We start from the raw sequence: 12,590 nt of genomic DNA, 5'->3' as shown, positions 1-12,590 counted from the left end.
CATTTGTATTGCTTTTTTTGCATTATCTCAGGATTCTAAGTACATTACTGTCAAATTGAGTAAAAAAATTACTTTTTGTTTTTGCAAACCCTACCAAATATTTTTTTTCAGGAAAACTCTCAAGGATGCATTCCTTCGGGCATTATTAGCCATTTTGCATGTGTATTTTTGGAGTTATGTTTCAAAAACTGACATTTTGAATTTGACCAATATGAGGCCAGTAAAACCTGATTTTTGTATTTGTGAACCTTTCCAAAATGCCTGATTCCGGTAAAACTCACATAAATTCAATATTACAGGCTTTTTTAGACAAATTTCATGTTTAGTTTTGGAGTTAGATTATAAACCTTTCATATTTAGTATGACAGTTTATACTGTTATATTGAATAAAAAAACTAACTTGTTTCTTTGTGAACCTCACAAAAGATGATTTTTCTATTACAACTAACAAAAATAGATATCTCTACGCATTATTAGCCATTTTGTATGTGTTGTTTAGAAGTTATGTTTGAATACATTTTTATTGCTTTTTTCGCATTATCTCAGGACTATAAGACTTTTATAGTCATATTGAGTAAAAAATTCCTTTTTGCATTTGCAAGATTTAAAAAAGCATATGTTTCGAATAAAACTCCAAAAGTTGCATTATTTCAGGTTTTATTAGCCATTTTTCATGTGTGGTGTAGGAGTTATGTTTAAATAACTGTCATATTGAGTGTTAGAGTATACAGTCATATTCAGTAAAACCAAATTTTTGTATTTGCAAACCATAGAAAAACAACTGTATCAAGGAAAACTCACATGTATTCAATATCACAGGCATTTTTAGACATTTTGCACGTTTGGATTAGGAATTATGTTGGAATACATTTTTATTCCTTTTTTTGCATTATCTCAGGATTCTAAGTACATTACTGTCAAATTGAGTAAAACATTACTTTTTGTTTTTGCAAACCCTACCAAATGTGTTTTTTTTTTTTCAGGAAAACTCTCTAAGATGCATTTTTTCAGGCATTATTAGACATTTTGCATGTATATTTTTGGAGTTATGTTTCAAAAACTGACATTTTGAGTTTGACCAATATGAGGCCAGTAAAAGCTGATTTTTGTATTTGTGAACCTTTCCAAAATACCTGATTCCGGTAAAACTCACATAAATTCAATATTAAAGGCTTTTTTAGACAAATTTCATGTTTGGTTTTGGAGTTATGATTATAAACCTTTCATATTTAGTATGAACAGTTATACTGTTATATTGAATAAAAAACTAACTTGTGTCTTTTTGAACCTCACAAAAGATCATTTTTGTAGTACAACTAACAAAAATACATCTCTCTAGGCATTATTAGCCATTTTGCATCTGTTGTTTAGAAGTTATGTTTGAATACATTTTTATTGCTTTTTTCGCATTATCTCAGGACTGTAAGACTTTTATAGTCATATTGAGTAAAAAACTACTTTTTGCATTTTCAAGTTTTAAAAAAGCAAATGTTCCGAGTTTAACTCCCAAAGATGCATTATTTCAGGCATTATAAACCATTTTTCATGTGTGGTGTAGGAGTTTTGTTTAAATAACTGTCATATTGAGTGTTACAGTATACATCCATATTGAGTAAAACCTGAATTTTGTATTTGCAAACCATAGAAAAACAACTGTATCTAGTAAAACTCACATTTATTTAATATCACAGCCATTTTTAGACATTTTCCACGTTTGGATTAGGAATTACGTTGGAATAGGGACGGTGTGGCGCAGTGGAAGAGTGGTCGTGCGCAACCCGCGGGACGCTGGTTCAATCCCCACCTAGTACCAACCTCGTCATTTTCGTTGTGTCTTGAGCAAGACACTTCACCCTTGTTCCTTATGGGTGCTGGTTAGCGCCTTGCATGGCAGCTCCCTCCATCAGTGTGTGAATTTGTGTGTGAATGGGTAAATGTAGTAGTGTCAAAGCGCTTTGAGTACCTTGAAGGTAGAAAAGCACTATACAATTACAACCCAGAGAATACATTTGTATTGCTCTTTTTGCATTATCTCAGGATTTTAAGTACATTACTGTCAAATTGGGTAAAACATTTCTTTTTGTTTTTGCACACTTTACAGAATGTTTTTTTTCCAGTAAAACTCACAATGATACATTTCTTCAGGCATTTTTTTGTAATTTTGCATGTGTATTTTTGGAGATATGGTTCAAAAACTGTCTTATTGAGTGTGACCAATGTGAGGCCAGTAAAACCAAATGTTTGTATTTGTGAACCTTTCCAAAATACCTAATTCAGGTAAAACTCCCAGAAAGTGAATATTACAGGCTTTTTTAGACAGATTTCATGTTTGGTTTTGGAGTTATGTTTATGAACCTTTCATATTTAGTATGACAGTTATACTGTTATATTGAATAAAAAAAAAAAATGTACCTTTGCAAACACTGTAAAAATAAATTCTGTAAAAAAAACGGTCATTTACTGGCAGCTACGGCTGCCAAACTAAAACAATAAAATCAAAGTAAACATTGTAAACCAAATAATGATCCAAAACATTATATTTACAGAAATTTTCATGAAACGTTTTGGGGAGAAATATCGTAATTTTACAGATTTTTATTAAATTATTAAGATCAACCACCTTTAATAAAGTGACGATGCAAACAGTTCTGCAGAAAAATACATTTATTCTTCAGAGTTTTTCCAAATTATCACGATCAACCACCTTTAGTGAAGTGACAATGCCGGCGTTTCCACAGAAAACTACCATTGTTTAACATATTTTTTCTGAATTGTTAGGATCGGGGTGTCTCATAAACTTAACCAGGGGGCCACTGGATGCAGGAAATTGATACAAAATGGGTTAACCTTGCATGAATGGCTATCCGACCCTAGCAACATACTTACCATTCCACCGCGAGAATTTCACTGACCCTCACGTAGGGTTGACTCAAAGCTTGACCGGGCGAATATGACACATAGCACCGTGGTGGGTGTTTTTGAACGCTCATTAACCAAATCACCAGCGTGCCAATTGAGGCATGTGATGTGCACGGTTTTGTTGTGCATATGAAAAGGGACTGCAAGATATACTTGGTCAACAGCCACACAGGTCACACTGACGGTGGCTGTACAAACAACTTTAACACTGTTACAAATATGCACCACACTGTGAAACCACATCGAACAAGAATGATAAACACATTTCAGGAAAACATCCTCAGTGTAATAAAACATAAAAACAACATAACAAATACCCAGAAGCGCATGCAGCGCTGCCTCTGAACCCCGCGCCCCAAAACATCACCACCCCCCTCCGTACGTTTGTTGAGGTGGGCGAGCTTAGGTAGTGGGGGTGTATATTGTAACACATGGAATTCTAGGTATTGTTTCTGTTGTGTTAATGTTGTGTTACGGTGACGATGTTCTCCTGAAATGTGTTTGTCATTCTTGTTTGATGTTGCTCCACAGTGTGGCGCATATTTGTAACATTGTTAAAGTTGTTTGTACGGCCACCGTCAGTTTATTAAAAAAATTAATTTACCTTCAAATTACATATAAAACAGTTTGATTGTTAGTATGGACGAATACTTTTATATAACAAGCTACATATTTAATTAAAGTTAATTACTGTAATTTTACATGAAATTGAAATTAATATGAGAAAAAAGAAAATAATATGTATAATTAATTTGGTATTTTTCTGTAAAAAATAGGAATATACATAATTTGATATTAATTGCATATTACTTAAAATAACAGGCGGTTTGTTTATTTACAGATAATGTCTTCAATTCTACAGTTTTATAACCTATTTGAAAAAATTGAAAAATTTAGAGTAAACTAACCATATAAATAGGATTTTTTTTTTAAGTGAACAAAAGAAAATGTTTTGCAACAACTAAAAAAGATACACATCTCTAGGAATTATTCGCCGTTTTGCATGTGTTGTTTAAAAGAAATGTTTGAATACAATTGTATTGCTTTTTTCGCATTATCTCAGAATTCTAAGAACATTATAGTCATATTGAGTAAAAAAAAACTACTGGTTCCATTTGCAAGATTTAAAAAAGCAATCGTTTCGAGTAAAACTCCCAAAGATGCATTATTTCACGCATTATAAGCCATTTTTCATGTGTGGTGTAGGAGTTGTGTTTAAATAACTGTAATTTTGAGTGTTACAGTATACAGTCATATTGAGTAAAACCTCATTTTTATATTTGCAAACCATAGAAAAACAACTGTATCTAGTGAAACTCACATTTATTCAATATCACAGGCATTTTTAGACATCTAGTACGTTTGGATTAGGAATTAAGTTGCAATACAATTTTATTGCTTTTTTCGCATTATCTCAGGATTCTAAGTACATTACTGTCAAAATTAGTGAACAAAATCACTTTTTGTTATTGCAAACCTTACCAAATGTTTTTTTCCCAGGAAAACTCTCAAAGATACAATTCTTCAGGCATTATTAGATATTTTGCATGTATATTTTTGGAGTTATGTTTCGAAAACTGTCGATTTGAGTGTGACCAATATGAGGCCAGTAAAACCTAATTTTTGTAGTTGTGATTCTTTCCACAATACCTGATTCTGGTAAAAATCACATGAATTCAATATTACAGGCTCTTTTAGAGAAATTTCATGTTTGGTTTTCGCGTTATGATTATAGACCTTTCATATTTAGTATGACAGTTCTACTGTTATATTGAATAAAAAAAAACTAATTTGTGAATTTGCAAACCTTACAAAAGCTCATTTTTCTAGTACAACTAAGGAAAACACATATCTCAAGGCATCATTAGCCATTTTGCATGTGTTGTTTAAAAATTATGTTTGAATACATTGTTATTGCTTTTTTCGCATTATCTCAGGATTCTAAGAACATTATAGTCATATTGAGTAAAAAACTACTGTTTGCATTTGCAAGATTTAAAAAAGCATATGTTTCGAGTAAAACTCCCAAAGATGCAATATTTCAGGCATTATAAGCCATTTTTCTTGTGTGGTGTAGGAGTTATGTTTACATAACTGTCATATTGAGCATTACAGTATACAGTCATATTGAGTAAAACCTAAATTTTGTATTTGCAAACCATAGAAAAACAACTGTATCTAGTAAAACCCACATTTATTCAATATCACAGGTATTTTTAGACATTTTGCACGTTTGGATTAGGAATTATGTTGGAATACATTTTTATTGCTTTTTTCGCATTATCTCAGGATTCTAAGTACATCACTGTCAAACTTAGTATAAAAATTACTTTTGTTTTTAAAACCTTACCAAATGTTTTTTTCCAGGAAAACTCTCAAAGATACATTTCTTCAGGCATTATTTGACATTTTGCATATATATTTTTGGAGTTATGTTTCAAAAACTGTCATTTTGAGTGTGACCAATATGAGGCCAGTAAAACCTAATTTTTGTATTTGTGATTCTTTCCACAATACCTGATTCTGGTAAAAATCACATGAATTCAATATTACAGGCTCTTTTAGAGAAATTTCATGTTTGGTTTTCGCGTTATGATTATAGACCTTTCATATTTAGTATGACAGTTCTACTGTTATATTGAAAAAAAACAAACTAATTTGTGTATTTGCAAACCTTACAAAAGATCATTTTTCTAGTACAAGTAACGAAAATACACATCTCTAGGCATTATTAGCTATTTTGCATGTGGTGTTTAGAAGTTATGTTTGAATACATTTTTATTGCTTTTTTCGCATTATCTCAGGATTCTAAGAACATTACAGTCATATTGAGTAAAAAACAACTTTTTGCATTTGCAAGATTTAAAAAAGCATATGTCTCGAGTAAAACTCCCAAAGATTCATTATTTCAGGCATTATAAGCCATTTTTCATCTGTGGTGTAGGTGTTATGTTTACATAACTGTCATATTGAGTGTTACAGTATACAGTCATATTGAGTTAAACCTAAATTTTGTATTTGCAAACCATAGAAAAACAACTGTATCTAGTTAAACTCACATTTATTCAAAATCGCAGGCTTTTTTAGACATTTGCACGTTTGGATTAGGAATTATGTTGGAATACATTTTTATTGCTTTTTTCGCATTATCTCAGGATTCTAAGTACATTACTGTCAAATTTAGTAAATAAATACTTTTTGTTTTGCAAACCTTACCAAATGTTTTGATTTTCAGGAGAACTCTCAAATATACATTTCTTCAGGCATTATTTGACATTTTGCATCTATATTTTTGGAGTTATGTTTCGAAAACTGTCATTTTGAGTGAGACAAATATGAGGCCAGTAAAACCTTATTTTTGTAGTTGTGATTCTTTCCAAAATACCTGATTCTGGTAAAACTCACATGAATTCAATAATACAGACTTTTTTTTTTGGAGAAATTTCATGTTTGGTTTTGGAGTTATGATTATAAACCTTTCATATTTAGTATGACAGTTATACTGTTATATTGAATAAAAACTAATTTGTGTCTTTGCAAACCTTACAAAAGATCATTTTTCTAGTACAACTAACGAAAATACATATGTCTAGGCATTCTTACCCATTTTTCATGTGGTGTTTGGAAGTTATGTTTGAATACATTTTTATTGCTTTTTTCGCATTATCTCAGGATTCTAAGAACATTACAGTCATATTGAGTAAAAAACAACTTTTTGCATTTGCAAGATTTAAAAAAGCATATGTCTCGAGTAAAACTCCCAAAGATGCATTATTTCAGGCATTATAAGCCATTTTTCATGTGTGGTGTAGGAGTTATGTTTACATAACTGTTATATTGAGTGTTACAGTATACAGTCATATTGAGTTAAACCTAAATTTTGTATTTGCAAACCATAGAAAAACAACTGTATCTAGGAAAACTCACATTTATTCAAAATCACAGGCTTTTTTAGACATTTGCACGTTTGGATTAGGAATTATGTTGGAATACATTTTTATTGCTTTTTTCGCATTATCTCAGGATTCTAAGTACATTACTGTCATATTTAGTAAAAAAATACTTTTTGTTTTTGCAAACCTTACCAAATGTCTTTTTTCAAGAAAAACTCTCCAAGATACATTTCTTCAGGCATTATAAGACATTTTACATTTCTACTTTTGGAGTTATGTTTCAAATTTGTCATTTTGAGTGTGACCAATATGAGGCCAGTAAAACCTAATTTTTGTACTTGTGATTCTTTCCAAAATACCTGATTCTGGTAAAACTCACATAAATTCAATATTACAGGCTTTTTTTTATAGAAATTTCATGTTTGGTTTTGGAGTTATGATTATAAACCTTTCATATTTAGTATGACAGTTATACAGTTATATTGAATAAAAAAACTAATTTGTGTCTTTGCAAACCTTACAAAAGATCATTTTTCTAGTACATGTAACGAAAATACATATCTCCAGTCATTATTAGCTATTTTGCATGTGGTGTTTAGAAGTTATGTTTGAATACATTTTTATTGCTTTTTTCGCATTATCTCAGGATTCTAAGAACATTACAGTCATATTGAGTAAAAAACAACTTTTTGCATTTGCAAGATTTAAAAAAGCATATGTCTCGAGTAAAAATCCCACAAATGCATTATTTCAGGCATTATAAGCCATTTCTCATGTGTGGTGTAGGAGTTATGTTTACATAACTGTCATATTGAGTGTTACAGTACACAGTCATATTGAGTAAAACCTCATTTTTATATTTGCAAACCATAGAAAAACAACTGTATCTAGTGAAACTCACATGTATTCAATATCACAGGCATTTTTAGACATTTTGCACGTTTGGATTAGGAATTATGTTGGAATACGTTTTTATTGCTTTTTTCGCATTATCTCAGGATTCTAAGTACATTACTGTCAAATTAAAGTAAAAAAAATACTTTTTGTTTTTGCAAACCCTACCAAATGTGTTTTTTCAGGAAAACTCTCAAAGATGCATTTCTTCAGGCATTATTAGACATTTTGCATGTGTATTTTTGGAGTTATGTTTCAAAAACTGAAATTTTGAGTTTGACAAATATGAGGCCAGTAAAGCCTGATTTTTGTAATTGTGAACCTTTCCAAAATACCTGATTCCGGTAAAACTCACATAAATTCAATATTACAGGCTTTTTAAGACACATTTCATGTTTGGTTTTGGAGTTATGATTATAAACCTTTCATATTTAGTACTGTTATATTGAATAAATAAACTAACTTGTGTCTTTGTGAACCTCACAAAAGATCATTTTTCTAGTACAACTAACAAAAATACACATCTTTAGGCATTATTAGCCATTTTGCGTGTGTTGTTTAAAAGTTATGTTTGAATACATTTTTATTGCTTTTTTCGCATTATTTCAGGATTGTAAGACTATTATATAGTCATATTGAGTAAAAAACTACTTTTTGCATTTGCAAGATTTAAAAAAGCATATGTTTTGAGTAAAACTCCCAAAGATGCATTATTTCAGGCATTATTAGCCGGTTTTCATGCATGGTTTAGGAGTTATGTTTAAATAACTGTCATAATGTGTTACAGTATACAGTCATATTGAGTAATACCTCATTTTTGTATTTGCAAACCATAGAAAAACAACTGTATCTATTGAAACTCACATGTATTCAATATCACAGGCATTTTTAGACATTTTGCACGTTTGGATTAGGAATTATGTTGGAAGATAAATTTCTTCAGGCATTATTAGACATTTTGCATATATATTTTTGGAGTTATGTTTCGAAAACTGTCATTTTGAGTGTGACCAATATGAGGCCAGTAAAACCTAATTTCTGTATTTGTGAACCTTTCCAAAATACCTGATTCTGCTGAAACTCACATAAATTCAATATTACAGGCTTTTTTAGAGAAATTTCATGTGTGGTTTTGGAGTTATGATTATTAACTTTTCATATTTAGTATGGCAGTTACTGTTATATTGAATAAAAAAACTAACTTGTGTCTTTGCAAACCTTACAAAAGATATTTTTTCTTGTACAACTAACGAAAATACATATCTCTAGGCATTATTAGCCATTTTGCATGTGTTGTTTGGAAGTTATGTTTGAATACATTTTTATTGCTTTTTTTGCATCTCACGATTCTAAGAACATTATATTCATATTGAGTAAAAAACTACTTTTTGCATTTTCAAGTTTTAAAAAGCATATGTTCCGAGTTTAACTCCCAAAGATGCATTATTTCAGGCATTATAAACCATTTTTCATGTGTGGTGTAGGAGTTATGTTTAAATAACTGTCATATTGAGTGTTACAGTATACATCCATATTGAGTAAAACCTGAATTTTGTATTTGCAAACCATAGAAAAACAACTGTATCTAGTAAAACTCACATTTATTTAATATCACAGCCATTTTTAGACATTTTCCACGTTTGGATTAGGAATTACGTTGGAATAGGGACGGTGTGGCGCAGTGGAAGAGTGGTCGTGCGCAACCCGCGGGACGCTGGTTCAATCCCCACCTAGTACCAACCTCGTCATTTTCGTTGTGTCTTGAGCAAGACACTTCACCCTTGTTCCTTATGGGTGCTGGTTAGCGCCTTGCATGGCAGCTCCCTCCATCAGTGTGTGAAATTGTGTGTGAATGGGTAAATGTAGTAGTGTCAAAGCGCTTTGAGTACCTTGAAGGTAGAAAAGCACTATACAATTACAACCCAGAGAATACATTTGTATTGCTCTTTTTGCATTATCTCAGGATTTTAAGTACATTACTGTCAAATTTGGTAAAACATTCCTTTTTGTTTTTGCACACTTTACAGAATGTTTTTTTTCCAGTAAAACTCACAATGATACATTTCTTCAGGCATTTTTTTGTAATTTTGCATGTGTATTTTTGGAGATATGGTTCAAAAACTGTCTTATTGAGTGTGACCAATGTGAGGCCAGTAAAACCAAATGTTTGTATTTGTGAACCTTTCCAAAATACCTAATTCAGGTAAAACTCACAGAAAGTCAATATTACAGGCTTTTTTAGACGGATTTCATGTTTGGTTTTGGAGTTATGTTTATGAACCTTTCATATTTAGTATGAAAGTTATACTGTTATATTGAATAAAAAAAAAACTGTTCCTTTGCAAACACTGTAAAAATAAATTCTGTAAAAAAAACGGTCATTTACTGGCAGCTACGGCTGCCAAACAAAAACCATAAAATTAAAGTAAAACATTGTAAACCAAATAATGATCAAAAACATTATATTTACAGAAATTTTCATGAAACGTTTTGGGGAGAAATATCGTAATTTTACAGATTTTTATTACATTATTAAGATCAACCACCTTTAATAAAGTGACGATGCAAACAGTTCTGCAGAAAAATACCTTTATTCTTCAGAGTTTTTCCAAATTATTACGATCAACCACCTTTAGTGAAGTGACAATGCTGGCAGTTCCACAGAAAACTACCATTGTTTAACATATTTTTTCTGAATTGTTAGGATCGGGGTGTCTCATGCACTTCACCAGGTGGCCACTGGATGCAGGAAATTGATACAAAATGGGTTAACCTTGCATGAATGGCTATCCCACCCTGGCAACATACTTACCATTCCACCGCGAGAATTTCACTGACCCTCACGTAGGGTTGACTCAAAGCTTGACCGGGCGAATATGACACATAGCACCGTGGTGGGTGTTTTTGAACGCTCATTAACCAAATCACCAGCGTGCCAATTGATGCATGTGATGTGCACGGTTTTGTTGTGCATATGAAAAGGGACTGCAAGATATACTTGGTCAACAGCCACACAGGTCACACTGACGGTGGCTGTACAAACAACTTTAACACTGTTACAAATATGCACCACACTGTGAAACCACATCGAACAAGAATGATAAACACATTTCAGGAAAATATCCTCAGTGTAATAAAACATAAAAACAACATAACAAATACCCAGAAGCGCATGCAGCGCTGACTCTGGAACCCGCGCCCCAAAACATCACCGCCCCCCTCCGTACGTTTGTTGAGGTGGGCGAGGTTAGGTAGTGGGGGTGTATATTGTAACACATGGAATTCTAGGTATTGTTTCTGTTGTGTTAATGTTGTGTTACGGTGACGATGTTCTCCTGAAATGTGTTTGTCATTCTTGTTTGATGTTGCTCCACAGTGTGGCGCATATTTGTAACATTGTTAAAATTGTTTGTATGGCCACCGTCAGTGTGATCTGTATGGCTGTTGACTGTTGATTAAGAATGTCTTGCAGTATTTCATGTATGTCATATTACAGTTTGAGCATAAACCTTTTATAAGAGGCTACACATATTTTTCGACTTCAATGTGAAAATACACATAAATCTTAAAAAAATTTGATTTACCTTAAAATTACATATAAAACTGTTTGATTGTTAGTATGGACAAATACTTTTATATAACAAGTTACATATTTAATTAAAAATAATTACTGTAATTTTACATGAAATTGAAAGTAATTTGAGAAAACAGAAAATAATATGTATAATTAATTTGGTATTTTTCTGTAAAAAAATAGGAATATACATAGATTGTCATTAATGGCATATTACTTAAAATAACAGGCGGTTTGTTTATTTACGGATAATGTATTCAATTCTACAGTTTTATAACCTATTTAAAAAAAATGAAAAATTACAGTAGAAATTTAGAGTAAACTAACCATTAAAAAAAGGGACGGCGTGGCGCAGTGGGGAGAGTGGCCATGCGCAACGCGAGTGTCCCTGGTTCAATTCCCACCTAGTACCAACCTTGTCACGTCCGTTGTGTCCTGAGCAAGACACTTCCCCCTTGCTCCTGATGGGTGCTGGTTGGCGCCTTGCATGGCAGCTCCTTCCATCAGTGTGTGAATGTGTGTGTGAATGGGTAAATGTGGAAGTAGTGTCAAAGCGCATTGAGTATCTTGAAAGTAGAAAAGCGCTATATAAGGACAACCCATTAATTTATTTATTCATTTATTTAAAAATCAAATTTTTTGTTTAACAGTGAACCCTACAAAAGATGTTTTTTTGATACAACAAAGATACACATCTCTAGGCATCATTAGCCGTTTTGCATGTATTGTTTAAAAGTTGCGTTTGAAAACATTTTTATTGCTTTTTTCGCATTATCTCAGGATTCTTAGAACATTATTGTCATATTGAGTAAAACAACTACTTTTTGCATTGCAAAGATTTAAAAAAGCAATCGTTTCGAGTAAAACTCCCAAAGATGCATTATTTCAGGCATTATTAGCCATTTTTCATGTGTGGTGTAGGAGTTATGTTCAAATAACTGTCATATTGAGTGTTACAGTATACAGTCATATTGAGTAAAACCTAATTTTTGTATTGGCAAACCATAGAAAAGCAAAACTATTTAGTACAACTCACATGGATTCAATATCACAGGCATTTTTAGACAATTTGCACGTTTGGAATTAGGAATTATGTTGGAATATATTTTTATTTCTCTTTTTGCATTATCTCAGGATTTTAAGTACATTACCGTCAAATTGGGTAAAAAACATATTTTTGTTTTTACAAACCTTACAAAATGTTTTTTTTCGAGTAAAACTCACAAAGATACATTTTTTCAGGCATTTTTTTGTAATTTTGCATGTGTATTTTTGGAAATATGGTTCAAAAACTGTCTTATTGAGTGTGA

Source organism: Nerophis ophidion, linkage group LG07, assembly GCF_033978795.1.
Source record: "Nerophis ophidion isolate RoL-2023_Sa linkage group LG07, RoL_Noph_v1.0, whole genome shotgun sequence".
In the NCBI taxonomy this organism is placed as follows: domain Eukaryota; kingdom Metazoa; phylum Chordata; class Actinopteri; order Syngnathiformes; family Syngnathidae; genus Nerophis; species Nerophis ophidion.
Note: the sequence above shows the minus strand (reverse complement) of the source record.